Source organism: Zeugodacus cucurbitae, chromosome 5, assembly GCF_028554725.1.
Source record: "Zeugodacus cucurbitae isolate PBARC_wt_2022May chromosome 5, idZeuCucr1.2, whole genome shotgun sequence".
NCBI lineage: Eukaryota > Metazoa > Arthropoda > Insecta > Diptera > Tephritidae > Zeugodacus > Zeugodacus cucurbitae.
Genome location: NC_071670.1, coordinates 61,232,471 through 61,257,628, shown reverse-complemented (window position 1 = coordinate 61,257,628; position 25,158 = coordinate 61,232,471). Strand labels below are relative to the sequence as shown.

Genomic DNA, 25,158 nt, shown 5'->3' with positions numbered 1-25,158 from the left:
AAAGCTACTTTTTTGTTTTTTTCTTCAATTTTAGCTTACTCTCAAGCTTCAAGTTGTTGTTTAAGCCTTTTAAAAAAATGGAAAACGCATATTTTTGGCGAAGGTTTCTTTATATTATTTTTACTTTTCATTTTAATTAATTAAATTTTTTAAATGTGACGACCCAAAATTAAAATAAATAAGTTCTGTTGTGCTATTGGGCTTAAAGTCAGCTTGCAGTTTAATTTTTCAGACATCTGTTATAATTCGAGTAAATACAAGTTATTACTAGTACAGTGAAAGGTGAATGTGAATAAAATATGTCGCAAATTCAATTTCGGAAATTCTCAATTTTGTAGTGAAAATATTTGTTTTTCATAGACCAAATGCACAAATATCACAAAAATTTCTTGAACAAAAAATAAAGAAGCATATGTTTTTCAGTTTTTGAAGTGAATTTGAAACTTCTTTTTGAGTTCTCGAAATGTTTAAGATTTTATTATGAGATCTGTGAGACTTCTTTTATAATCATCCGAAGTGATGTATTTATTTTTGTTAATATAATGTTTTTCACCCATGTTTTTTTGAAGTGTCTACGGAAAGAATTTTTTACCAGAAAAAAACTTTTTTAAAAACCAAATTTTGAGTGTCTATATGTTATAAGTAAAAAATTGTTTAATTTCTTAAAAGAAAATGAATAAAGAAAGAAAGAAATCGAGTTAAAACTACTGTCACATCAGCAGACATTCAGAAAATAAAGAACAGTTTTTCATCAAAATCTAAAGCAAAAATCTCGACTTTTTTGTTAATATTATTTTAATTCCAATTTAATTTTTTTAAATATTTTTTTTAATTTACTAATTCGTAAGCGTCAATAAAATCAACCCATTAATTTTATCATGAAAATTTTTAATCCAATCAATCCAAAAAGTGTCAAATTTAATATTTTTTTCATTTAGTTCCAATATAAACCCAAGGGTTCAATAGCCCATAGCACGATTTGTCGCAGCATATCGCATATGAAAGTGATTCAATCGCAATTTTTTTTTCAAAATTATTTTTTGATTAAACATTTTTATTATATAACTCACATCATGTTTTTATGCTCAGTGACTAATATGTGGTTTTTGCGTGCTTGCAGTTAGTCACATTTGACGAAAATTAATAAAAACAAATTTCAGAATTTTTTTTGGGGTGACGTTTAAAATAATTTGTTTATAAATTATTTTTATTTTTTATATTTTTGTTACTCCTAATTAATACGGCTTCAATGTGGTTTTGAAAAAGTTGGCTTATTTGGTTTTACATTCCAGCTGTTTGAGAGGTCGAGAAGGGTTTAGATACAGTTTTTAAGCAAAAATGTTTAGAGAAAAATTAATAAAATTGTTTTAAAACAATAAAGCTATAAAAATGTATATAGAAACAGGCAGATATTTAAGCTGAATACAGCTTCATAACCATATTTTCGAAAAATTAAAATAAAAAAATTATAAAAATGTTATTATAAATAAATAAAAATGTTGCTTTCTAGTTAAAAAAAAATTAATTAAAAATAATAAATAAATAAATGTTAAAAAAAAAAACATTTCCTGAAATTTATAATATTTGTTATATGAGAATATTTTTTTTAATCTTATAGGCACCACAGACATTTATTGCACATCTCATTGAAATATTGAAATAAAATTATAAAAATTGAAGATAAAAAAAAATCTATTACTAATTCCTTCCTTAATTTTTCTTGCAGATCAATATCAATTTACTAACAACAAAATAAGAATATGCGGCATGAGCACACACAACGTCATAACAACTAAATGAAAATTGCAAAAAATAAAGAAATCTTAAAAAGAAACTGAGCAAGTGGCAGCTAAAAAAGCTAACGTTGAATAAAAAAAAATTTGATGTGCATAAAAAGTGAAAATTAAGCAGAAATTTACAAAAAAAATCGAGAGAAATTGTGTATTAACTCAAATAAACTGTTTCGGTGAACCAAAAAAAAAAACAAAAATAAAAATATTAAAAATAACTAAATATTGTGAAATTTCAGAAAACTGCAAAAAAAATTAAAGTGTACCAAAAAAAAAAATATTTAAAAAACAGTTTTGGCAAAAATTATAAAAAAATCGTTGAAAAAAATTTAAGTGCTGAGAAAAAAGTGAAAAAAATCACCAAAAAATATTGCACTGCTGTTGAAATACGCTAGCAAAGGACAAAACAAAAAAACAACAACAAACAAGCAGATAATTAATAAAGCAATAATAATCTGCTAGACGCTCGGACTTTACTGATTGATTGAGTGTTGTGATTGGTTGGAAAATAATTTACGTTGAAAGCAAAAAATGCACAATTCGCTGCTTTTTTCCATAATTCCGTAAGACAAAAAACACGCTGTGAATAAAAACAACAACAAAAATATAAAATACACACACAAAAAGCACAGACTTGAGACACCAAAAACAGTTGGTACAACAAATATTTAGAGACGAAAAAAAATTACCAAAAAAAATTACAACACAAAATTGTTTACAATAAATTACAACAACAAATAATAATTTAAAAATACTAAAACTCACATTTTTGTTGGTGGCGGCTTATGCAAAAAAAAAACAGTTGATGAAAAGTGAAAAAATAATCAAAATACGTTACAACAACAACTCAGACTTCTCAACCAAAAAAAAAAGTTTAAATAATTTACACTTGTTTACTGCCGAAAAAAACTGCAAGTTTGACACGTCGAAACACCGGAAAATATTGTAAAACATTTAACGCGTTTATTTTTCGCCCAAAAAAAAAGTTTACAAAACAACAAAAGCAACAAAAATTGACATTAACGCGCTGCAGCGGCTCGGCGTAGACGAAGAAAGTCGCCGAAATAAGCAACAAATTGCATTTGTTTTTGTTATTGTTGTTGCTACACATATGCTTTTTGTCAAACAGTGAAGAAATAAGTGCATTTTATTGCCGCCAAAGTTGCCACCTAAAATTCGTTTATATTATTTAATATTTACAACCGCACCGCTTCATTAAACAAAAAAAAAAATATTTACAACAACAACAAATTGCAAATATTCACAAAAATATTAAATAAATTTCATTTTCAACAAAAACAGAAAAAAAAACATTTAAAATCTGTTTCACGCTTATAATAGATTTCCGAAATTAGCTAACTGTTTTTCGGTCTCACAGGCATGCACTCATATGTGTTTGTGTGTTTATGCATCACTCTGTGTGCGCGTGTGTGACAAAGTTACGTACCGTTTAATTTTACAAATGGATTACATCTGCGCTTCACAAACTGGATGGTATACAGCAGCTTTGAGAGTCAAAAGTGGCATTATTGCAACAACAACAACAACAACAACAACCATAATAAAACCAAAAGCAGTGAAAGCAATTAATATAATAAACACAGCTGATACTGCGAGCGGATTAAAAAAGAAATTCAACAGCAATTTGGCAGGAAACGTGCGCGCATTGAATTGCTTTTAAATATTTCTACTTTATGTGGTGAGTGAAGATATTAATTTTTGTTTTTAATATTTTTTAAACTTGGTAATTTTATTTAATTTTCATTTAACAATCACTCATATTATTCTTTTTATTCCGATTATTTTTACAAGTGGTTGCCAATGAAATTTAATTTTTTTTCATATTACTTCCTTATAAGCATATGAAGTATGATTTATATGATTATAATGCATACCACCATTTCATACAATATTTTTGATGGCTCAGAGCTCTAGTGCCTAAGTATGTTATTAAAATATCCTTGTTTGTATTTGAATATATATTATTTTCTCACCAAAGGTATCTTTACATCCACCACATTGCTCATTCTGGGATATCCAGTGTAATTATTAATTACTTGCACTTAAAATCACTAGAGCTTTCACTAAGTTCTTAAAACCACAATTAGAGAGCTTTCGAAAAGCTTTCACACAGTTATATTTGCTCTGATCTTCTTACCAATTCTTGTTAATTACTTTTGTGCCTACTTAATTAGTTAATTTAATTCAGTTTATTTTTATTAGTTTATTAGTAATATGAAGTCGAAGATTTGATGAATTAAAGACGGCTAAGAGTTCATTAGAGATTTTGATCCATTTACGAGCTTAACTTGATAATCTGTAATAAAGAAACTAGATTTCCCATACAACATTCCTCTCATTATAATCCGAGATTATAAAATTATCTCGTTTTATACAACTAGATTTTCGGTGTTATTCCTAGGTTTATCGATAATTTTGCGAAGAAGAGGAGAAATGTCAAATGAAAATGTAAACAAAAATGGCCGACAGCGAGAGAAATATGTGTAATACAACAATAAATGCAACACATTTGACAATTGATAATCTTATTTGACTATATGTAAACGGTTAGATTATTGAACGAGCTTAGAACGAGATTATTTTCATATGTAAACATACAATTAGGTAAATTTAACAACTCAAGTTATGGGATCCAAAACAACCGCGTTTGATAGTTTCCTATTGTTTAATTTCGCGATTATAGACACATAACCTCTGTCTTTAAATGTACTGTAACCATTTCACTGCTTCAATATGGTTTTCGCTCCAATAGAATAGCCCTACAGTTAAGAAAGAATAAACTTTAAAAAAAATGGGACTACACCGAAAACCGTCGGTAAATCGAATCGACCCAGACTATATTAGAAAACTCATTAAATATATTTACTATAATACTTTATAAGATAAATCATTTCTTACCCAGATATCCTATTGGGAACTTAAAAAACAAATTGGAGTAACGAATTTTTGTTGATCCAATATTTAGAACGAAACCTCCCACCCTCGTCCAAATAGAAGATCATATTTAATGAATTTATTGATCTCGTTAGGGTCTACATTGTCCGACTTAATATAATTGTATTATGCGAATATAATTTTTATTTCTGCCAATGATCTCAACTGCACGAATAATCGTTTGGAAAAGAGCATCCTTGTTCTGTGATATTTGATATTCAGTTTAACTAAACTATTTTCTCTAAGATTCTGAGCCAGACCTCCAACTGTTTACCATATTCAAGATTGCCGGGTCTAAATATCTGATGACACTATAAACATTGTCGGAAGTTTCTTACTTTTTTTTTAAATTTTCTGCTAGGAATATTTTTGTAAAATCGTGGTCTCGATCAGTGTTACAATAGGATAGTGTAATTATATTTCTATCCATCTTCTGAGTGTAACGATTCGAAAAGTCCCGATTACAGTCGATGATTTAGTCATTGTGTATCTCTCTTTTTCTATGAAATTGTTCAACCAATGAATGAAGAATCTGTTACGACTGGGTTATTTAGAAGTTAGAAAGATCATAATGAATCATGATTCATGACATGATACAGAGGACGGATATTCATTTTTTCTCATGTAAATGTCTCAAGAACGGTTTAAGTATTATGAGTGAAGCTTTCACTGTCATAAATCAGTTTATTAACTATTGGGTTTGAATATAAGTTTAGAGATTTAACCAGTCTTAGCTGAAATAGCGATGGTACTCCAGTTAGCTATGGGTACCGATGAAGTGATAGAACTTAGTATAGTTAACATCTATGGATTAGGTATAATATTAGTATTTAGTGGAGAATATAGTTTCATCTTCGGTAGGGTAAGATGAGTTATCAGTAAGTGCTCTCAATAAAAGTATATTTCTGTAAAATTAAGGTTCTGAAAGTTAGTTTAAAAGAATAATCTGTCTAGAACCTTGAAGAGAACTATATTAAGATTAAAACATGTTACAAGATGTAGATCTTTTGCTTAAGCTTCCACAATTAGTTAAATCAATTAATCCGCAATAAAAACAGAGGCGATAAGTCAAAGAGTCCGTGCAATGTTAAGAACTATAATAAATTATTGAAATGAAAGAATTTAACAATCTCGCTCGAAGGGGGTAATGAATATGAATGAAGAATTGATTCTAACAAGAACAAGAACATGAACAAACTAGATAGCAGTCGGTATTAATATGCAACAAAAGCAACAATAACAACAAGAAGAACAAGAGTAATAAAACAACAAAAACAAAAAAGCAACAACAACAGTAACAAAGTAATAGCAATAATTGCTGCAGCAACAATGCTTAATAACAACAATTAAACGGCAAAGCAGCAACAACAACAACAAGAAGCAGTGAGAAAAAATAAAGCAACAGAAAAAAGTAACAACAACAACAACTGGAAGAGCAACAATTGACGTTGCGGGATATAATTGTGGCAAGTTGAGGTTGGTCCGGTGCAAGTTAGTGTTGGCCTAGCTATTATACAAGTTGCTTACATATTTATGGGTTTATATGAATCTGTTTGTATATATAGGTAAATATGTATTTATATGTAGTAAGTGTATATATAGTGGGTATATATATATATATATATAGCAGCAACTAGCTTTAAGATATAATAGAGTTGTTGTTATTGCTGTTGTTGTGCCATGGAAAGTGATGGCGTGAAATACAATTTTGCCAGCTTGGAGCAGACGCTGTGAGCTGCAGGGTGGGAGTCGCTACTTATATCGGGCTAATTTTTGCAATTTTTTTTCTTGCGGTTTTAATTATGCAGGCGTGTGTGTGTGCATGTATGTTTGTATGTGTGTTACTGCAAAAAAACTATGCATTTTCATATGCAGTTATGCATAAGTACATGTAGGAATATTATTTATTTGATTAACTGGTATGCATGCTTCCCTATATGTACATATATATATGTAGGTGTGTGTGTGCGTACGTGCTTTGGTGCCAGCGCTGCTAACACGTCATAAAGTAACGCCAACATTACAAACCAGCGAATCAACCAACCAACCAACAGCAATCACAAACTAACACGACTGCCCAACAACAACAAAAACCAAAGCAACAACAATAGTAGTATTAACATTGCATACCATTTTAACTAACTTACAAATGCATTCGAAGTCATAATAATAATAATAAACGCCCACAGCATTCACTCTATAATGCACCACTGTGCGCTCGCATATTAATTTTATAGGAAAATATTTTTTTCTTCTTCTTCTTCCCGAGTTTATCGGTTTTCATAGTTAATTCGATTAATATATGAGTTTTACAAGTGCGGAAAGTATAATTGTGTTGAAAATCTAGCATCAGTTACAGGGCAAAGCGCTTCTCAAGCGGTTTTATATATGTATGTACTTCCCTTGGTGGAGGTGTGCTTATGTATGTGCTTTGGCTGCGCTTTGTAGGTGTTCCTAGCTGGCCCTGCATTAATTGCCGGCTATTTGCATGCACAATTTAGAAATTACTGGGAAAGGTTGGGAGGAAATAATATACATATATTTTAACCGTTTTTTCATATTGTGACTAACTCTCTAATAAAGTATTTTTACTAAAATCGCATGCAAAATTCTTTAAGTCAGGTATTTTTTTAAGGACTCAAGTTAAAAATACTATATTTGATAAAAAAATTATTTAAAAAAAGACATTCATTGCTCTCAGAATAACTCTAGTGGAAACTCAGTTAAACTTTTAAAAGCTTTTAAGCTCTTTCGTCCAAATTCGACAGTTCGGTAGACCTCTATTTAAGTTAGCGACACGAATGACTGACGTTGATAGTAGTAATCATCCAAAGAATCCTTTCTATAATTGGGAAAAGCTGTTCAAAATTCCATGTAGAGATATTTCGGAAGAAATCTTTTCTATTATTTAGAACATGGGCTTAGAAAATAAGTCTTAAGTTTTGGTCTCTAGCCGAAAATTATTTTTTATTTATCGGGTTTGGTTTTAACTCTCAACGGAAATATGTATAAGGGAATTACCTCGTAAAGTAAGACTTGTTTTTGTAGAGAATTAATGTTGTTGTTGTAACATATAGTTTTTGATTTTTGCAAATTTTTGGGACAAGACCATCGTTCATGAACTTATATAAATCCATGTCCGTCTAGATATTTATATCCTACTTATGGAGACCACATTCTTTGACAATAAGGAGAAGAGAGGGCAAGAGGAGTGTTGAAGTGATTTGATGTAGTCTGATTTTTCCTTGCTGACAATAAAATCTTTAAATCTTAACACTTTTGGACTCGAATTTTGTTTGATACGTTAAATCACTTACTAGCACACTCGGATATATTCATGTGATAACTCGATTGAGTGTTGAAAGTTACTGCTCTCGGGTTTGGACATCAATTTCTTCACAAAACGGGGAAGGCTTAGAAAGAGAGCGAGTATTTTCATAGAGATTTTCCTCGATAGATCTTTAAATCTTCACATTCTTGGTAGGTTTTTGGAATGGTTGAATAATTTCTATCGGTTGCACTCGGAACTAAAAATGCGGTATTCCAAACAGGAATCGGAATTCAACCCTCTCTGTTTGAGACTTCACAATCTGGCATATTGAGGAAGAAAGAGGCAAGGAGAGGTGTGGAAAACTTTAGTTTCATACGATTTTGTTTCGATGAGCCTAGAAAAAGAGTCGAATCTGGTAAAATTCTTTAACTTAAACTTAAATCTCTCCAAACCTAAAATCTATTTCTCAAATTTAATACTCAAAAATCACAAAAGCCTGTAGTCCACTCCTTGCATGCACTCGAAATGCATACGCCGAAAATTTCGCACAAAGTACAGTTACGCATCAAAATGCAAGGCAGTTGAAAATCAAATTGGCGTACAGTTCAAACGCCTTTATGTATGCTACACATTTTTTGCATAATCTTTTAGTATTTTTTTGTGTTTCGGAACTGTGACGCTAACGTCCAACGCAGTTTCTATATAGAATTTATTTTTATATGAAACACATTTTTTTCACAAATACACAACAACAACCAACTGCCGCATACGCCAGTATATAAAGTGCTTTCGTCATTATCCTTTTTAATTTCTGGCGTTGCTTTTTGGTGCGATTTCCTTGTGATTTTTTCATTTTTCTGCGCCATTTGTCGACATTACGAAACTTAACAAAATAAAAATTGTTGTTGCTATTATTGCAGCAGCTGCTGAAGCGGCGGCGACGCCTTCATCTTCATCTATTTTTCGCGCGGTTGGACGGACACTCGAACGCACCGAAATAAGAAAAAGGCCTGTTTGCTGTTTTCCAACTCGCAACGCAGACACAAAAAGTGAAAAGCGGGTTTTGGGGCAGACACAATAAGAAGACACATGTGGCAATAACAAAAACAACACATACGCACACACGCTTGGCGCACAAATAACACTTGATTGTTGGATGTGTGTGTGTATGGGTGCCTCTGTGTGTGCTTTGCTGCAATAAAAGTGAAGTGAAAATATTTTCACATTTATAGAAATTGCCAAATATTTTGTATTTTCACATTTTTATATGCATGCAAAGCGCTCAACAAATACTTGTATCTGCCTGTGTGTGTGTGTGAAGTATCTGTAGCCTGTCGCAGCATTTGCTTTGGTATATCGTATAACTGTTTACCCGAATGCTTGCATCTATGTTCTATATTTATATATGTATTTGTATGTTTTTGAAAACTTTTCTTTTTCTTGTCTCTTCACTTCTCCAAAACCCTCTGCGGCTCTGCGTGTGTGTGTACATGCGTGGCAGTTGCAACAGGAGCAGCAAGAAAATTATAGAATTCGTATTTGGTAGTCTTATTTTCTACAAATATATGTTGGGGTTCGAACAGTGGGTGGGGAGGAGACAGCGTCTGTTTGAGTGATGGCTGTGAAATCAAAAATATTAAATTCGAAAATATTTTGCTGCAGTTTATATGAGTCTTGTAACACATACATAAATTTTATATACTTAAAAGATGGATGTAGATTTAAAAAACTCAAATTTTGAATTTAAATATTTTTATGTTAAGAAAATTCTTTATGTTTCCTTATAAATATTTTATTTTAAATAACAAAGAAATGTAACCTGAAGTATCATCTTTCCATGTGCAAATATACCAAAGGCATTCTAAAAACTCTAAATAAAATTTTGAGAACTCTCTTCTAGAGAGTAATTTTATGCGAGGATCCCTTTTCCAGCTCTCATAAGCAATTTAAATAAATAAATGAATAATATTTTGAAGCTGGAGGTTGGGTTTATGTGACAATTATAAAATTTATAAATTGTTTGCTTTTACTTAGTTCTTCTTTATAAAGGAAATCCCCTAAGTATATATTTTGAACACAAGTTTGAGACTTTGATATGTTAGCAGGGACACCTGACACAGCTTCACATTAATTTCGTCATTATTTCTTCAGAACTCTGGTATATACATTTTTGTGTCTACTATTTCCAAAAATATGCCAGCCCTTTTCAAACCCAAAGTACTCCATAAAACAGTAGGGGATCATCTATTTATTGATAGCATGTCAAAATTATTTTGTAAAGGTCTTGATTTCAGTAACATGTATGCTCGGGGGCTGAATTTGCATGAATTTTCTCTCCGAAAACATATTTTTTTGCGCATTTAAGGATAAATGCGATCTCTGTTGATATATGCGTATTATTTATTTATTTCATATTAATTTTGAAATACTTTTCATATTACTTTATGTTTTGAAAGATAAAATAGTCTTGAGTGTAATTATGTTCTCTTAAAAAGAGTTCTGCGCGATTCTGATTTTTTTTCTTGAATTATCAACCTGATATGTCGAAATATTTGGACATGTTATATAAGAATTTATTTCATAAACCTTTTGAGAATTACAGACTATCAAGGAACACTAATGATATAGGGGGAAATAAGGTTTAAATTTTAGACACATCGAAAATGAAACAACTGTTAAGAACTATTAGAGAGCCTTAGCCAAATTTGATGTTATCCAAAAACCAGGGTTGCCATATCACAATATTTTGTATTTTTAATAGTTTTTTAAGTCAAATTATTTTGAAGAACGTTATAAACTGTGTCATTTCAATTCATTTCTTCGTTGTTTAAACGTTTGTAATGAAAATCACGGAGTTGATCTTAAAATATAACTCTTAAACCGGTTGAGAATTGCAAAATTTTTTTTATTTTTATACAAAAATATTCATTAATGAAAAAAAAAATTGTTTTGCCAACGCCAGAAAATCTAAGCCTCTTTTAATAAATAACTCAATTATAAATTAGTACAATTTTCTTGCTCCTGACTGTGCGTCTGCTGCTACTAAAATATCACCAACAACGTCAATAACAAAAACAATGCCATGAGTGTGAGTGCACAACAAAAGGATATGCAACGCGCCGTTGCTAACAAAATGCATTTTTAAAACAAAGAAAATGAACGTTGCGACGACTGCAACAACAATAACAAAAACGACTACCAAAAAATTTACAACAACCACGCAACAACGAATTGCCGAAAATTTCGCACAGACGATGAGGGTCCTGCTTGAGCGCATTTCGAAAAAAGAAATTAAATAAATACCGAAAAAAGCTGTAAACAGACAAATGTGTATCTCCGCGTGCGCGTGTGTGTGTGTGCGTTGCATAAAATGAGAATTAAGACTGCTTATGCGTTGTTTCTCGCGCAACGCACAACTCACCGCCACCCGAGCGACATTGCCTTACGAACAGTGGAGGCATTATTAAGCAGCTCATTTGGTCCTTTTTGATCCTTGCAATGCGTTTGCATTGCAGCAGAGAAGCACGGTGGTCTGGTTATTTCGGTGGCTGGCAACGCGCATTGGTTCTGAGTAGTGTTGTTGTTACGTCAGTCGCTGCTCGCACCTCAGCTGCGGGCTGATTAATTGAAGCGCACACGCGTTGCAAGCTGCGCGGAAAAAAAATAATTTTATATATTTTTCCTGAAAATATTGCTGAATATAAGAAAAAGAAAAGCAAATTCTCCTCTGTCACTTCGTCGCTCGTTCCAATTGTCTATCTGTCTGTTCGTGCAACATTTCGGTTGCGGCACAAAAAAATGTTCTCACTCACCCAAAAATTTCACATTTCATTTCGTTTCATATATAATTCTTATTTTTATATTTTCTTGCAGTTTTCGAGCGTTTCTACGCGCGCCTGCGTTTGTATGTGCATCTAGTGTCCTTTCTTGTGCTTTTGTTGCGTCACACTCTGTGCGAAAGCGAAGAAAAAGGAATTAAATATTTTTTATATTTGCACACACAGCGTCCGGCTGACGCCAGCAATACACGCATGTCATTTGCTTGTATGTATGTGTGTGTGTTGCATGTATTCGTGTCTGCGTTGCATGCAACTACCGAAAAAACGACGTTGGCGACAAGAATGAGAACACTTTTTCTTTCTTTCGACGCCAGCAAGTACAAAAACAACAACAACAACAACAACAATATAAATAACATTTTATTCACTCACACACACACACACACACAACAACAACAAGCACAAACTCGCGCTTTATCCTTTCGTTATGCGTTGACGCGGGCAGCGCTGTCGTCAGCAAAACACCATTTCCTTGCAATTTTGTTTTTGTACACTGTGTGTTTTGCATATAAAAATGCAAAATAGCCGAAAATTTTTCATTTCCCTTTTCTGCTTTCGTCGCTTATTCCTTTCTTCCTTCATGCTTTTTTCGCAAATGTCCTGTTCGTGCAAATGAGTTTTGGGCGCACGCGAAAACAAATGCATAAAAATATATTTCATGCAAGTTGTCGTTGCGTTTTTTTCTATGTCCCTGCACTTGCTGCATATGTTTTGCACCCAAAAAAAAAAAAAAAATTGTATTTAATTTTTCATGCGTTATCCTTGCAATCAAGCAAGCTAGCAAGCAGCAGCAAGTAGTAGCATAATGTTGCCACATAACGTTGATGTGCGCGCGCTTTTTCAACGCGCATTTTTGTTGTTGTTGTACATCACATTTTTCTTCGTTTTGCCACATGCAACTTCTGTTAAATGTGTTTCTGCTGCTGCTACTCTTTGTTGCTAATGTGTGTGCACTTGCAACGGCTGTGTGTGGCGCATGCTTTATTTCTGCATATAATATATATATATATACATATGTATTTATACATGAAAGTATGTGTGTTTGTTGAATAAATCAGTGGCAATCATAAACAAAGGCAAAAAGAAAGTAAAAGTGCGTTGGTTGCAAGTGCATATTCAGCATCCATATATATTTGTATTTGTAATGTCCTTTGTGCAATTTTTTTGCATCTGCAACACATTTCAGGGTTGCTTTTGTGTTGCAGTGAACTTCAACATATGTGGAATAAGCTCGAAATGTTGTAAAAAACCAAATAGATGAAAGCGTCGAGGAGATTTGTTATACACAAACTTAGTATGGAGTTTCTTTTCGTGTTAATGCTGCTATCAAAAGTCTTACCTATGATTTAATTTCTAATTAAATTCCTTATAAAAGACTCTCCATAGTCTACTGATACCGACTACAGCTACTTATAAAGCTCTTTCGGTGGTTTACGGTTCACACCCATGAGCCCTTCAGCCCAAACTGACTTCCAAAATGTTTGACTACTTACAGTGTAAGTATTGAAACATATAATTAGAATATATAAATTGAGATAAAACCTTCTTCTTATATAAATTACCAGGAATGTGTGAAGAAAAGTCCAATAAACTCTCCAAAACTTGATCTAGATTCGGTTTGAGTTCTATGTTACTTTACCGCTTCTGTTCTAGACTTTAGTTGTATGGTACTTTATCGCTTCTGTTCTAAACTTGGATGTAAGCCTTTTACAACTGTGCAAGTTCTTGCTTTGCTCCTTTCTTACTAAGAATGCTCTTCCTAAGAATTATCTACTTCAGAACATATTTCCACTTCCAAAACCCGTCGGATGTACTACTCCTAAAATGAATATGTAGTAGAATCCAAAATGTGTGTTTAAAGAAGTCTTCCGGAGTCAATTCCCTATCAACGGATAGATTTCGACCAAAATTTTCGATTTTGCGGATTCAATGATTTCGTAATTAGCGACATCTATTAGCCGCGGAATGTATTTTTTCGAGTCGGTAATTGAGTTCAATGTTTCGATACGGTTTCAATGATTCCAACGTAAAAGTTTCCTATGGTATCGAACTCTTTTTCGATCGAAAAGGATTCAATGATCATTATGTTAGCCCCACCGTCAGGTGATTAAAAATCAATAACTCTCAAACTCTTTCATTTTTTTGGTATTAGATACGAATAAAAACCAAATATTTAAGATCTGTTGATAGATTTTGATACTTAGATTAGGATAGGTTGGGATAGAACAAGTTCTTCAAGTGGCTATGGGGTACCCTTAACCTGGTCTTAGCTGCAAAACTATAAGATATTTTTCACCATATCAATATTCCATAAGTTTCCTACTCCATAGAGAGCGTTCTGAAATATGGTTTTCGAATAAGTTATGAAAGGTCAATTTGAGGTTAGAAGATTATTAAACTTTTCCAAGGAAGAAGTAGTTTTATATTAAAACATCGTATATTCGTGAATGACTAAAAAATTGGAAGCATTTTAGAGTGGCACCCATGATTAGGGCCTGATTTCTGATTTGAAAAAATGTTAAATAATTATTTATCGAAACATATCAGGTTTTTTTGAAATTAAGGTAGAGAATGAGAGCTCTATAACTCGAAAAATCAGTGATGAGCTTCTAGTACACAGTGAAGAATGTTGCCACTATTACATTGCTTTTACAGTGTACTATATCTATATCTATGACCCATCCAGAAGCCCCTTTAAGGGTAAGCACACTACTACTATTCGATGGTTATATTAAGGCACCTTTTATTTACGAATATTATAAAAAATTTAGGATTTTTTTTGGAAACCTCTATACGTTTCGTCCCTAATTTAGGTATAAACTTAATTATATGTTTGACAAGCCCTTAAAAGAGCTCCAGAGAAGCTACTAGATTAAGAAATTCTATTTTATATCGGAAGTACATTCGACTATTTGATATTATCTAGGACGAGAGCTGTTCTTTTATTAAGAAATTAATTATACGTCAGGATTCAAGCCTAGTACCTATTTAGACATGGGTACTGACTCTACCTGTCGAACTAAGCCACCAACTAGTGATAATTATGTATATATATAACAAATGATCTATGGACTATATGAGTTCCTTGACTTCAAATTAAAATATTCACATTCGCCTACTCGCATTTTTTTTGCACTCGTTTGTAACGCCTGCCTCTTAGTGGCTAGTCCGCCAGGTAACAAATCGTTTACACATGTACCACTCAGCAGTTGGAGATAAGAAACACATGACTAATTACTGCTACTGCTATTGCAATTGCAACGCATACGAATGGCATTAATATTTATGAAAAACAGAAAAAACACGCCAACACACACAGGAGTCTCTCATATGCCTTCGCACTTAACAAATAGCCGCGTGATTGCTTACGCATAAATTGACGCTGTGTGAAAAAGGCTAAGCGTGCGCGCGCTATTCCTGCCATTAAAATTGCCTTTGCGTCCCATCAATTATGATAATTATCAGTTTTATTGACAGTGGCAGAAATCATTGCACAAGCAAAGCGGCGACACCCGCAAGCGGCAAGGCGTCGCGGCGGTGCTCAAAACATTAAGAATAAATAACAGAAACAGCGAGGAGTGAGAATGTAATGCAGCCTCGTTTTATTATGATTATTGCTGTTGTTGTTTGTTTTATTCCACTAAATAACAATAACAACAGCGCGACGTTTATTTATGCGCATTACATAACACAGCAAGTGTGCGCCACACGCGCATGCGTAGCGCATTCCTTCGTCGCATCGAGCGCATTCGCAATCACATTCTCGCGCGACTGCGCAATTGCATGCGCCATGATCGCCACTCATTGGCGCACCATAACGCTGACTTACCGAACGACTCACTGGCCGATTGCGCGTCACACAATTCCCCAACGCATACGCGCACGTCTCACTGCGCGCGCGCGCTCTCACACATTCACATAATATATTATACATTTCTCACTTGCGTTTCGCGCTTCGATTGCATTCACTGCAAGCAAACATACATACATTACATACGCGCGCATGCAACAACAACCAGTGTCATTATGTTAATTGCGCATATGCGTCGAGCCAAACACCAAGGGGCGCGGAGTCAGACAGTCAGGCAAACAGATGGAGTCGCAGAGGCTCTGTATTGTTGTTGCTGTTTGTTCGTTTGGTGGCGCACCTGAGCGCCACTTAGTGCTGCATATATCTTTGTTGTTATTGTTGTTGTAGCGTCTTGTGATGATCTGCCCAACGCGCTGTACTCCTCTTCCTTTCGTACGGCGCATTCACGCATGCGCATTCATACTCGTATTTCATTTGAGTTCATTTCATTCAGTCGCCGGCACACACGGGCAACATGCAGCTGCATTTATTATTGCTTGCCGCATTCATGTTTATTTCCCCCACTTGTTTTTGGAGTTACACCTTGTTGTCGTTGTTTTTGCTGCCATTATTATCACTCACCATATGTAATTGATGATTAAATCGATGTGCTACTGTTGAACTACTGAGACACCGCGGCTGCTTCGACGTCTTACAGTGTTTTTTCTTGTGAGAGAGAGTGGCACAGCTTCACCACGTCGTTTTGCATCTTCATTTTACTCACTTTGAATTTGTGCTTCGGCTTCGCAGGTGAGGCAGCAAGTGCAGTGAGCTTGAGCTTGGCTGCTTTGCAGGTGCCACAGGTTAATTGGGTTACTCCGCGTGGCGTTCTCCGTGATTGTGTGCGCTCAGGAGGTTTCCAATTTTATTTTCTCCAAAAAAAAATTTCAAACTGTGTAAGGTCTAGATAAAAGAAGTGGCTCAATGTATTATATCTTATCAATGGAAGCTTCTTAGGCAAAACAACGAGACATTTAGTTAGTCCAGCGTCCGTTGAGAACACAGATGATCCCATCCTCGAAGATAGCATTATACAAAACTAGAGTCAGTTTCTTCTCAGTGTTTCTACGAAGTACAATTTCAAGTCCTTCCTGGAACCTAACTAGTTTGTGTTTTTATTACTCCGTAGTCTCTGGAAACTTTGTTAGCGCATTCAAATTCGATCCTTATCATAATGGTTGGATTTCTGAATATTAGTCTCTTTAAAATAGTTAATGTCCTTCTCATCATTACTGGACCTTAACATATATACTAACCACTTTCTGGTCCCAAAACAATATAGGCTGGCTTACTAATTTTACGGAATGTTCTATTCAAACTCCAGTGTTATATAAATCCCCAGAAGTATACTTTAACGAACTGCACAACTGATCTTCTATATGTATGCAACCACAGCGAAGGTCTCCAAAGACTAAGGACAATTCGACTCGCCTAACCCCAGGCTTCTATCGCAACAACCCATTAAGGTCTAGACTAGACTTTTGCTTTAAAATTTCTTTAATCGTCAAACAATGGTATACTAGGTTGAAATTTTTCATTAGTATGTGAGGTGAAATGAAAATATATGAAGTTATGGTGGTGAAATTCGAAATTCGCTCACCTCCTATATAACGATAAATAAATTTTTGAGGTGAAATAAGTAGATAAAATTTTTCGTGGTGAAATTCGCTGTACACACCACAGCTTATTTTCATATTGGTATGTCAAAATATGAGTTCAAAATAATTCTCTCCTCCCACAAAACGATAAAATCTTTTTTGAGTTGAAATAAGCAAATAGGATGTTATCGTGGTGAAGTTCGCTATATATACACTGCTGATTTTCAGATTAATATCTCAAAATAAGAGTCTGAAAAGGACAAAATAATTCTCACCTCCCAAATAACGGTAAATTATTTTTTGAGGTGAAATTAGCAAGTGTTGAGTCATTGTGGTGAATTTCTATATACAAAAAAATCGATTATTAATTAATTCGCGGGCGTGGTAGATCGAAATTATTTTATGAGGTGAAATTAGCACATATGAAGTTATCGTGGTGAATTTCGCTATTATATAATTTTATTTCTGATTCATTAGCTTGAAAATTTTAAATGAGCTGGAATCTACAAATATTGAGGAATGAGTATAAAACTCTGTTCATTTATATTTTTTTACTTATTTGGCTTCACTTTTCGAACCGCCTTTTTAATTACTTTGATAATTCATTAATGCCATTGCCATTGTATTTCTAATACTGTATGTTTGTATATGTATAATATGTAATTCTTTAATTTATAACGCGAATTATAATAATCATATGTAACAATAACAATAAAAACGTTGACTTTTGATTAAGAATTAATGGTGTTGCCATAAATTCATTTAAACACTTTATGCTCGTGTGATTAGGATTGCATGCGGCGAGCGTAGCCACACATATAAGTAAGCGCTATGTACAAATGAATGAATGAATTAATGTCCGCAAAGCCATTAAATTTAATGTTATCACACAGAGAAAAATAAGCAAAGATTTGCGTGCTAATTACTTATGTATATTTGCGCACACATTTATATTAATGTGAGTGGCGTTCTTTAACACCAACTATAAATATATTTCCAAATGTAATTTATCAGCACTCCAGCAAGCACTTGTGAATTTCGCTTTCAATTAAATGTTGCAGCAGCGCGACCCTTTAACACAACAGCGCGCCACTCAATTTTCGCTATTTAGACGCCGCGGTATGGCCGAGCGCGCGGGCGAAGCGCTGTCTTGCATTTACAAAATTTTGTTTTTTCTTTGCAATTTGTCTGCACTAAGTTACCAAATTAAAAAGCGAAATTCGGCTTTGACTGCACTGCCGGCCAGCTAGCCAGCCAGCTGCTGCTGAAATGCCGCCACTTCTGCTCCTCCACCGAGCGCGCGCCGCCTTGCCACTTTGACCTCTGTGCGCGGCGCGGCGCTTCGACCATGTCCAGACGCAAAGCCTCATTTCTGTGTTGTTGTTGTTATATTTGTTTACTTATAATTTCTCATTTATATTTATTTACATGCATTCAGGTGGTGTTGTTTTTGTTTTTTTTTTCATTTTCAAACGTGTCTGACTACGTTTTACGCTCTAAATACGCTAAAGACAATTAACGAAAAGTTGATGTGACGCGACGCCGCGCCGCTTAGTGAATGAAGGGGGGCGCGCTGTGTACACCACGCTAGGCGCTTGGTAAGGGTAGTTAGCAACAGCTTGCCTGTTGGCCAGCGCTCGCCCCTACATGATTGTTTATTAAATAATACAACAACAAAAAAGCGCTTTTACCGCATTATTGTGCCGCGTCTGGCCAACACTCTTGGCTGCAACCCCTCGGCGCGGTAGATGGGAGCGCGCGGGCGGTGCGCTTACTAACCTGCTTCCTCACTCATACACTTGCACTTTTGTGCTTACAAGCCAGCCCTTGCCAAACTGATGCGCTTACCTTTTCGCTTACTCACTCACTCATTTACACCCTTTGCTTGCTTGCCGCTCACCTTTTAGCCACTTTATTGTAGCGTAAAATTTGTTGGCCTAAAATTGTTTGTTCTTGTCTGGCTTGTAGGTAAAGTAAAAGCTAATAGAACAACAACAACGAAGTAGTCCAAAAAAATAATCGCTTTTAGCTAGGCGGCAACGTTTGAGTTTGTGAATTTTTCGGTAATAAGCTCAATGCAACGCCGTTGCGTGTTGTAGTTTGCGGCCAATATGTTGTTGTATTTATTACCACTTCAAACGTACTTCCTTTGCCACACAGACTTACATACAAACGAATGTAAATGCACGAGTACACGTTTGCCAGCCTCGTCTCCATTGCGCTTGCTTTCATTCGTTGCTTTTGTTTTTGTTTTTGTGTTCAGCGTCAGTTTGGCTAAAACCGCAGACGGCCTCACTGTGCACCTCACTCAGCCATGAAGCACATCCTATCGACTGGCTACCACATTCAACTCATACATTTTGCAATGACATGCCCCAAAAGTCAGCGCCAAAGCAAAAGCGAAAGCTAAACCGTCTTCTTCTGCTTATTATCTTCTTCTTTTGCAGTGGCGCTGTGTGCTCCACTACTGTGCTTGTGTTCGAAACTTACACAGAATTAACACAAATTAATTCCAAATTGCAATTAACCCGCCCAGACCTAGCGATAAATATGTATTTATGTACTCGTATGTATGTGCCACACAGTGTTGCATGTAATTACGTTTGTCTCCTGGCTATAAATATTTAGTGTGCCGCGCATAATATGCAATTGACATGGCTGGCTAGTGTCTGACGCCTTTAAAAGCTTAGCGGAATTCATTAATCCGTAAAGGAAGTGAACTCTGCGTGTTGGCGGCAGTTGGACATAAAACTTGAAGTCGTTAAGGGATTACAGCTATTGTTTTTGTAATGAGCTTATACTTTATTATTCTTTATTTTGGGGCTAAGAGTGAGCCACGCCATCATTTATATCTGCAAGTTCAACTCTTCCGGTTTATTGCTAATTTTTTCCTGAATAATATCGAGTTCCTTTCGATATTTTACTACAGGCTACAGCTAATAATTGCTGTTAGAATCGACAGCTGGTTATATCTCAACTTTTATAACTTTCGTCATTTTTGTTTTCCAAAAGTTTCTAAAGAAAATTTTTTCAAAAGCTTTCAAAAGCACAACTTTCAAGCTAAAGCTAAATATTAAAGACATGACATGTCATCAGATTTCCGTTTTCGTTTCCTAACTGTACTGAAGAAATGGTTTTCAAAAGCTTCCAAAAGCACAACTTTCACTAAAGCTTTCACAATAGTAAGTATGTACCTTCATATTCAACCATGAAATATGAGGTCTTTCAGTAATGTCTCCGTTTTGTCTCCCATTACATTGTAACAAAATTATTTTAAAAAGCTTCCAAAAGCACAACTTGCACTGAAGCTTTCACAATAGGTACTTACTACTTATTAGACCAGACATATGAGGTATTTCAGTAATTTCTCCTTACGTTTCCCAATATATGCTAGTGAAATTGTTTTCAAAAGCTCCCAAAAGCACTACTTTCACGAAGCGTTTACGATAGGTACTTGCTACATTTGGACCATGACCATGATATAAGAGGTCTTTCAGTAATTTCTCCGTTAGCTTTCGCAATATATTGTAGTGAAATTGTTTTTAAAAGCTCGCAACAAACAGCTTTCACTGGAGCTTTCACGATAGGTATTGGTATACTTTTGGACCATGTCACATGCTGAGTGCTAGTGCTGAAATTCACTTTATAACCATAATTTTTTGGTTTTTTTTTGATATTTTTGGTGTTGTTGTAATTTGTGCTCAACTTTTAATTTCCCGTTCCCAAAACAAAATTTTTTACAAGCACTGAAGTAGGCAAACATATGCAACGTAATTAAAGAAACATCTGCAAATATCAATTGAAACAAGTGTACAACAATAACAACACCATAAATAAGAAGGGAAACAGCAGCAACAACAACAACAACATAAATTTTACAACAACAACGGAAATGCGTAAAAAGCCAAAAACCAACCGCCAAAATAAGGGAACATGAAAATTTCGGCAACTGACCCTGAGCATCTGCTCGACGACGGGGCAACAGACTGTGGCCGACACATATGTACATATGTATTATTGCCAACTGACCACATTTACTGTTACTACGCAACGCAACTCAGCGCAAATGCAAAAATTTGGTCAAAAACGGTTACACAAAGCTTTTAAAGTACGCCATACAAGTATGCGTACGCATTTCAGCCACTGGAAAGCACCAAGTACAGGCAACGCAGCGCTTTGCGGTTGATGAGTGAGCAAGTGAGCGGAGTAATAAAAGTAAAAATTGCCAAAAATTATTTCGCCAGCCAACAAACAACACATTAAGAAGCATAAAAGCAACAACAACAGCAATTCACGTTGCTGGCTGGCATTTAACCCCTTTGCGGCTGGAGCGAGGCAGTCAAGCAGTCAGCCAGCCGTCCGAGCGGTGGCAGCAGCAGGCAACAAATGCGAATGCAAATTGAGTGGTTGAAGGAAATGGCGCGCGAGTGCGGTGAGGAGCGTGAGGGGAGTGAGGGGAGTGTGGTGTGGTGACGGCGATAGATTGCCAAAATTTTTCGAGAAATACGAGGCGCACACAAAAACAATGCAAAAGTGTTGGAAGGTAGAGGAGAGTTGACGGGGCAAGCGGCGTCGATATGAAATCGAAATCGGCAGGAAGCCCAATAAAAATGTAGACGAGCAGTGAATGCGACAAGAACATTGCAAGCGACAATAACAACAACAACAATTAGAGCAGTGATACATGAGTAAAGAAAGGGAACATGTTAAAAAAAAAAAAAAAAAAAAAAATCCAAAAACAATAAAAACATGCTGGGAAATCACCAAAAATTTTGCGGCACGAATTTTTTTCGCACACAAATTTTTGGCGAAACGCTGCAATGGGTCATGGAGAGGACGCATGGCAGTAAAAGTGAAGCAGGAGAGTTGCAGCGAGACGAACGCAGGAAGAATGAGGACAAAGTGCAAGCGATGACAACAACAACAAGCAGTGGTAACAACAACCACAATCAGCCACCGACAGCGACAAAGTGCAGCGCTTCAACTGCGCACAACAACAACAATAACACTGCTAAGCGCATTAATGTACCGTATATTGCCGAAAAAATTATGGAAGAAAAGCAATAAAAACAACAACAATTGAAATAACTGAATACAGCGCGCTGTGTGGCAACCCTACTACAACAAGCTATGACATAATACTCTAAGCGGGCGCGGAAGAGACAGGGTGGCAACGCGCGGCAGTGGAACACGTAAAAATTTGGGACAAAATAAAGTATGCCAAATTGTCGGTTGGGAAAAAATTGAAGCGGCATCAATGGTAAACGGGTGCGAAAATAAGGGCAATAAAGCTGTGGTTGAGGAAAACAAAAATAAAACAACAAAAATAAAAATAAAACAACAACAACATTGTAATGGCGCAGGAAACACTAGAATTGTTGTCGCCGCATCGCACGATGGCAACAACAATAATAATAAGAACTACAACAACTGTCATTTTAGCGTCGGCGGCTGAATTTGCGGCAGGTTCTATGCGATCAACGCGGCGATAGTAGTAAAAGAAACGCTTGTTTAGGAAGCTTTGTTGTTGTTGTTGTTTTTATTTTTATTGCTTGCTTAAATATGTAGGCACATTTATTGTCAACTGCAATTGCAGCAGTTAATAGTTGATAGCTTGGCGCTTTCGATTGCTCATCGCGTTTATGCCACTAATGACAAGTGGGGTATATATTATATGACACGAAACACCTCACAGGCAAGCTGGAAACGCTTTTTGTCGGTCTGAAATGTCAGATCATCAACAGAACCGGTGCTAATTGTGCTAGCTGAGTCAACCAAGGCCTTCCACTGGCCCAAATCCCCGACGTTTCATTGAGATATTGCCTCCAAAGACCAGTGATCAATTAGTTTCTCTAATAAACTCTTTCAAATTTATTCATCCTTAAAGATTTTAGCTCCTAAAAGCTTTCCTTTTCCAAATTACAAATTTTTAAAATCTTGGCCCCAGTCACAACCACTAACCACCTTACAAAACTCCTCTCAATTTATTTTCTTTCTTTTTGCGAATTTGGTTCAAAACTCCTAAAACTCATTCATAATCTGCATTCATTTCATTCACATTTTTATTATTTGCGCTGTCGCGCACGGGAAATGCGCGAAGCAGAAATAAAAACAACAAAAATAAATTTGCAAGAAAATTTGTTGTTGGCATTTCGAAAATTTAGCGCCAACGGAAGTGCCACCACGCTTTGCCGACAATGTCGTCAGCATTGTCGTTGATAGGTTTTTGGGTTGTTGTTGTTATTGTTCTGGTTGGCATTTGTTGCCGCTGGTGCCATTGATTTGCGATATGCGATTGGAAATCGCTTGCATTGTTTCCAATTGTTTTCGTTTTTTTCTGTTTTAGAAACTGTGTTTTTATTGCTCCTTAGTTGTACTTTTCACTTGTTGTTGTTGTATGCATATTTTGTGCTACAGTTGTTGTAGTTATTTCCGTGTGAAACTAGGTCACTGAGTGTACAACCGAAATTTGTTGATTTTTTATTTTGTGGAATTTTTTTCAATTTTTGTGTCTTGAAAATTTTTGCTAGAGTTTGGCATTTTTGGAAACTTAAATTTTTTGTGAAATACTTAAGTTTTGGTTTACGGTAGTTGTTTGAGTATAAAATACGAAGTCGAAAATGTATACAAATCGTAAATAAGTTGAAGGAAACTATAAAAAAGTTAAAAATATGGATTTTGTATATGCATATTTAAAATTAATTGGCAACTCTGTTGAAAATTATGCCAAATATTATTTTTTTCATTCATGGCTTCGTTTGTTTTACTGTAACCTCACAAACTTGCTTATTTTATGTTTCTAATATTATAATTTTGCTTTTTATTTCAAACAAGTGGCAACCCTGTGTATTTATATTTTCTAAATATTATTATTAGTTATAAAATATATTATTTCAAATATATTTAATGAAAATAGTTTTTTGTTATTTAATATGAATAAAAATATGTTGGCAACCCTATTTCGATGTTATTTTGCGATTATAATGGATTATCCTAACCCAAATTTTATACTGCATTTATTAATTGTATTTTAAGATGATTTTCTTACTTCAATATTATTCACATGTGAATATCAAGCTGATTATGAATTTTAATATGTCAAATATGGCAACTCCATACATATTTTTTTCCTTCGCAAATTCCATCGAATAATCACTATCTAATATTTTTTTCAAAATACTTTTTATTTTGAGTAAATTTTTGTTATTATAAAAGTTAAAATAATTGGCAACCCTGTAGACTTTTTAAAATTTGTATTTTTTTTTAACAAAATAAAACTTTTATATTTTTCCAAATTTTTTTATTTTTATTTATTCTAAAATTTGTTGGCAACCCTTGAACATCCTTTATTTTTTTAATTATGAGAAATTATGTAAATCATGTTGCAAGCAGATAACTGTTGACATGCAACAAAAAGGCTATGTTGCAAGTCGAAATTAAAAGACCTTTACGCGTTGCTTATAAAGCAAAACATAAAAATGTTGCAACAACAACAACAATAAGTCTACGCACATACACTTTTTTGCGGCAGCCAATCCTTTCATGCCGCCTCAAAACACGGCTCCGTCAAAGCTACGCGCTTGTCTTTTCATTTATCACGCTGATTAGTTGCAATTGCTGTTATTTCTGCATACATACACATGTAGCTGCCACAAATGCGTGCGTGCGCGATATATGAGTACAAATGTAATGCTGCCGCATACAACTTGTCTGTCATTTTTCCACTGTCATTCTCTGGTATCCTTTGCTCCTTTGCCCGCGCCGCACGCAGCGAGACACAATTTATATTTTGCAATTTTCCACTTTTCTTCTGCTGTTGTTGTTGTTGTTGCGGGCCACCACTACTCTAGCGCCT

At 34.7% G+C, this 25,158-nt stretch overlaps 1 protein-coding gene across 9 annotated transcripts in view; it reads left to right on the top strand.

The window, feature by feature from the left end:
• LOC105208937 (uncharacterized) overlaps window positions 1–25,158 on the top strand; it is a 363,842-nt gene that overhangs the window by 25,640 nt on the left and 313,044 nt on the right. For all 9 annotated transcript variants that reach the window (XM_054231284.1, XM_054231281.1, XM_054231282.1 and 6 more), the window contains exon 2: window positions 1,727–3,489. The gene's annotated coding sequence lies outside the window, so the exon portion shown is untranslated. The remainder of the gene's footprint in view (window positions 1–1,726; window positions 3,490–25,158) is intronic.